We start from the raw sequence: 5,817 nt of genomic DNA, 5'->3' as shown, positions 1-5,817 counted from the left end.
AGGTAAAATTCTGGAGACAGTCAGTTGTTAACGGCAAGGGGAGAGGGAGGGATGAATAGGTGGAATGCAGAGGATTTTCAGGGCAATATAACTATTCTGTATGATACTATAGCAACAGATGCATGTCATTTCACTATACATCGGTCAAAACCCATACAACGTATAACACCAAGAGTGAGCCCTAATTAAACTATGGACTTTGGGTGACACTGATGTGTCAGTGTAGGTTCATCAAATGTGACAAATATGTTTACTGGTCATTCACGTGGGACAAAGGAAATATCCTTTTAAAACTCAAGCAAACTGGGTATTTGTCTTGTAACCTGTCGGAGGAAGTAAGCTGTAATTTTAAAAAATGTGACCAATCTGCCACTCTGGCGGGGATGCTGATAGTGGGGTGGGGGGAGGCGTGCACATGTGGGGAGGAGGGTTATGGGAACTCTCTGTACTCTGTGCTCAGCTTTGCTTTGACCCCGAAACTGCTCTAAAAATAAGAGTCTATTTTTAAAAAACAGTAATGAAGAACTATAGCAAAAACTCAGTTTGTAATCAGAATGTTATGAAATATTTTGTCCAAATTCTCTCAGATCTCTTTGTAACAATTCACACCTCCCACCCATTCCTCCGTGAAACTCTTGGCTCTTTGTACCATGCCATTCTGGGTCTGCCTCACTCTGTTAGGGCACCTTCTCTGTCCTTATCCACCGAAGCTCCTGCTTTCTCTCCTAGACTTGCTGTAGGCACACCCCTCCAGGGTTCTCCTCAGGCATCCTTCTCTCTGAACCCACTCTCAGTTTTCAGTTACAAAGACCTATATGCACATGACCCCCGCATCACCAGGCAGCTCTGAACCGTCCACCACCAAACACCAGCCAGACCTCACCCCTCCCTGGGACACCTCCCAGCGCCTGGAACTTGCCACATCTCAAGTTCATTTTCAAACCTAGCATCTATTCTGCCAAGATGAACGTGGTTCTCTCTGACTCCCAGGCTTGGAGCCTCCTTTGATTACACCTTCTCTCTGGATCCCCGCATCCAATCAGCCACCAGGTGCTGTGGATTCTTCCATGTGTTTCTTTCTTGCTAACCCTGCCATCACCACTGGAAGACAAGCCTTCTGTGCCTTCCACCTGGCATTTCTCCTTCATCCTGCAACCCATCTTCCTGCCTCAAGTCTTCCCTTCACTTTTTCATGCTTTAATCTGAAACCAAATCTGTTTTCTTCAAAATGTCTTTCCGTACAGGTTCCCTCTGTCTGCAGGAGCCGTGTACTTGGGTCCCTGCCTTGAGCTACATTGCCCACAAGGTCTCTTCCCACCGTGAACCTCTTCGCAGCCATCACCTGGCATCTACCACATACGGCCTCAGTTTTAGTTACCTTCTTACCGGTGTCTGCACTCCCTTAACTAGACTTTAATGGCAGAACAAGTGCTTGAGGGTTACTTGAAAATGCCCACAAATACAGTAGGGCACCAACCCACAACATCCCCAGGGGCCCAGACAGCATTCTTCTGCTTCTCAGTGGTATCATCATTGATAATATTGTCATTATTTACAATAACAAGTGTTAAAGAGGATGGACCACATGTAAAATCACAGGCCAGAGGAGGCCATTGACCATCAATTATTGTCTCTGTTGTACCTTCCTGCTCATTCATTTCTTCATTTCCAACAATGGCCCTACTTAGGAGAGGGGGGTAGTAAATTAGGAGTTTAACATATACACACTCCTATACATAAAACAGATAACCAACAAGGACAGGGAACCACACTTGATATTCTGTAATAACCTATAAGGGAAAAGAATCTGAAAAGGATTATATATATATATATATATATATATATATATATATATATATGAATCATTGTGCTGTACACCTGAAACTAACACTATAATTGCAAATCAACTATACTCCAGTTTTTTAAAAAAGGCCCTATTTAGGTTTCTTAACCTAGTTTTCTCTCCACATGCTGTTTATTCAGTCCTAGAATTTCTAACAAGTGCTTGCCTTTGAGCCTCCACTTTATGTTCTCTCTCAGTCACCATCCCCTACGTCCAGGTGCCAGCTGTTCACTGCCACCAGCCTGTTTCATCTAATTCTATTCTGTTGGCTTCAACCTTCCCAACCCTGAATATGTGAGATAATACATCCCTGCTCTTGACTGTGAACTTTTATTACCTTTAAAAATAAACATATGTTTACATACAGAAAGTTGTCCACCCATCATTCTAAAGAAAAGGCCTTTTTGTTTCGGGGGTTTGGGTTTTCATTTTTTGACAGGTAACTTGAGAATATAGGACACTTCTATACTGAAAATCTAAATTCTAGTTCAAAGGCCTTGTCCTCCAAGCAGTTATGCTTCCAGTGGAGGTACTGATCTCCCAGATAGCTTTCACTTTACGAATGTGTGCATTTGTATATATTTCCTCATCATCTTTTTGTCAGTTTGTTCGCTTTTTTGTATGCTTCTCATTCCTGCATCTCTGAGCTCTGCAGTTTAGCAGGTTCTGGCTCTTTAACGAGGATAAACTTGCTGTTGGACACAGCAAGAGTCCCACTGAACTTTCAACCATATCTGCCACCAGGGAACTTTGGACACCTTACACCAAGGGACCGAAAGGCGAGGAGAAGATCTCCACCACATCCGTGGTGCAGTAGGAGCTGAGAGTTAGGATTTGGAGGACTTCAGAATGTAGAGGATGATGGAAGCCATGGTCTTGGATTAAAGAAAAAAAAAAGAAAGAAAGAAAAGGGGATAATCCATTTGTCTTCAAAGTCCATCGGGTAAGGAGAGGGCAACACTTTCTTCCTGGCAGTAGTTCCCTTCTTTAGAGCTTAAATCCCTCACAATGTAATATAATTATTTCTTCTCTGGTTCTTTCATAAAACATTTTGTATCCTTGATGATAGTAAAAACCCCCCCTCAATCTTTTAGGACAAAATAATCTCTGATCCCTTTATTTTTTTTCCTCAGCAAGATCAAAATTTTATTTAAGAAACATACCTAGATAAGTTAAAAATTAATTCCAGCACACAACTTCAGAGTTCCAGGAATCAGCGAAGCTCAACAGGCATGAGCACTGCCTAGGTGACCTTTTTTTTTTTTTTTTTTTCCAGTCCATGTTGTCAACAACCAGCACAGATGGTGAGCTTTTCCCAGGGCCATGCTTTGCAGAATGTTTGCATGATTTTATTATTTCAAAGTTGAAAAAGAGCAAGGATTATGTGTCCCCTTAAAGAACAAAACCAAGCATCTTAAGTAGAAACCAACCCCCCTCCTTGTAAAACCATGTGCTGTGTATCCGTCTGAATGTATTAGAGGCAATGTGAGGGTAGGGGTCAACGAGTCACCACAGAGTGGATGAAATGCTGAACCAGAGGCTGAGATTTACCCCAGGACGTCCCCCAAGCGTGGCCCTGACTTGGTCAGTCCTCTCGGTGTTAGTTGCTCATTGCAAAGTGAAAGGATTAGGCTAAACGACAGCGGTGTTCTCTTGAAGTCAAGAAATTCCATGCTATGGTGTGTTTCCTTATGATTCCATGTTTCCAAGTAGGCTTCCCCACCCAATAGTAAATCTTCAGGGCAGACACGTGGAATTGATGTCCCTTTTTCCACCCACATAGCACAACATACATTTATCTCTGATAGTGGCCCTCAAACTTGCCGGGCTTAAGAATCACCTGTAGTGATCTATGATGTCCTAGGGTTGTAGATGCCTCAGCCTTTTGTCCAGATGTTTGGGTTTGGTCTGCGATGAGGCCCCAGAATTTGCATTTCGACCCATTTTCCAGGTGATTCTAATGCAGGTGGCACAGCACCACATTTGAGATTGGCCATTGCACACAGAGGGTACAAAATACACATTGCTGAATGACTAACAATTGTGATATCTGTCATTTTCTCCATTGGGCCACGGCTTATTTTCTGGATGTGCTTCTTCAATACTGCTGCCTTTTAAAGCTTTAAAAATCATTTCCTTATGATGAATATGTGATGATGGTGATTATTATTTGAATTGGGAGATGACTGTGATTTGTTCTGATTTGCTATTCCAGATTTTCTTATATTATCAAGTACTAGGGAAATAAAATGAATTTTCAATAGCTAAATAACATCATTTTCTCTCATCTTTCATTCTCTGAAACTCTGACAAGTCAGATAAGTGTATTTTAAAGAATAGCTAATATCTGTTCATTTATTTTTATTTCAAGTGACATTTCAGCAGAAATGCAATAATATAAAATGATTTCACTTATCTAATGTTTTCATAATTAAGTTACAAAATGATTCCCTTTTGCCTTTAAATGACCGGGGAATTTTTTGGCTTTGTTTTTGCTTTTTTTTTAAACTCAATCTCAGAGGTACTGCTCCAATGTAAAACTTTGTAGTGCCTCATCTGACCATTTAAAAAAGTATAGCTTGTAAAGCAGTGTTTAGATTTCCACAGCATTAGAATATTCTGCATGAAAATGCAATAAAGTCATAATAGGAGACAGGACAGAGGGTGGAAACAGTGCCTGGGACAGGTGTTAGGTGCCACAGTGTGAGACATAAGCCAAGCCTGGGCCACCACAGGAGCTTCATCTGGCCTCTTGCTTTCAGTCTTATTCCTTCACTCATTCTCCACCCAGGAGCCAGAGAAGCCTTTTAAAACATAAATCTGCGGGCTTCCCTGGTGGCACAGTGGTTGAGAGTCCGCCTGCCAATGCAGGGGACACGGGTTCGTGCCCCAGTCCGGGAAGATCCCACATGCCACGGAGCGGCTGGGCCCGTGAGCCATGGCTACTGAGCCTGCGCGTCCGGAGCCTGTGCTCCACAATGGGACAGGCCACAACAGTGAGAGGCCCGCGTATCGCAAAAAAATAAATAAATAAAAATAAATAAATCTGCTTACACTTCTGTTACGGGCTGAACTATGCTCCCTCCTCCCCAATTCCTCCATTTAAGTCCTAACGCCCAGGACCTCAAGAATACGACTGTATTTGGAGACAGGGCCTTTAAAGAGGTAATTAAGGTAAAACGAGGTCATGAGGGTGGGCCCTAATCCAATATGACCGGTGTCCGAAGAGGACATGAGGACACAGACACACACAGAGGAAAGACCACGTGAGAACAAAGGAGAAAACAGCCATCTACAAGCCAAGGAGAGAGGCCTCGAGAGAAACTAATCCTGCTGACAACCTCATCTCAGACTTGCAGCCTCCAGAAACGTGAGAAAATAAATTCCTATTGTTTAAGCCCCCCAGTCTGTGGTATTTTGTTATGGCAGCCCAAGCACACTAATACAGCCTCCCTCTCTCTCTCTCTTTCTCTCTCTCTCTCTCACACTCACACACACACACACACACACACAAATACTCCACCCCCACTACTGCCACGTTTCCTTTAAGAATTTCCAGCATCTACCATTTCCCTTAGGATGGAGACCCATACAATGATCTCAGTCTATGAGGCCCTGCGTGTGGGCCCTGCCAGGCCTCCATTCAGCCGCTGGACACCCTGCATCTCTGTTTGCAGCCATGATGTTCTTCCTGTGACGTATCCCTCACTCCCCAGCACCTTGCACAGGTTTTTCCTCTGCCCAGAACACTTTCCCCCACCCCCTCCCACCCGGTCAGCTTCTAATAGTCCTTCAATACCAGCTTGAACGTCCTTCTTTACGAGCTCCATCACAGACACTTTCACCACAGCAGACCCTTCTATAAACTCTCATGGTCCTTAGACATTTCCTCCATGATATATAGAATTTTTCCTCCATGTACAGACTTTAAAAATTTTTTTTATATGCATTCGTCTGATTATGTTATTCATGAG

The 5,817-nt window shown here is 43.1% G+C and overlaps 1 non-coding gene across 1 annotated transcript; it reads left to right on the top strand.

Annotated features, from left to right (window-relative positions):
- Window positions 1-213: 213 nt before the first annotated feature.
- Window positions 214-341, top strand: LOC132477840 (small nucleolar RNA SNORA27). Its single transcript, XR_009530344.1, has one exon. It is a non-coding gene; the product is annotated as a small nucleolar RNA SNORA27 (small nucleolar RNA).
- The last annotated feature ends 5,476 nt before the right edge of the window (window positions 342-5,817 follow it).

This window comes from Mesoplodon densirostris, chromosome 17, assembly GCF_025265405.1.
Source record: "Mesoplodon densirostris isolate mMesDen1 chromosome 17, mMesDen1 primary haplotype, whole genome shotgun sequence".
Classification (NCBI taxonomy): domain Eukaryota; kingdom Metazoa; phylum Chordata; class Mammalia; order Artiodactyla; family Ziphiidae; genus Mesoplodon; species Mesoplodon densirostris.
Note: the sequence above shows the minus strand (reverse complement) of the source record. Positions and strands in the feature narration are given on the sequence as shown.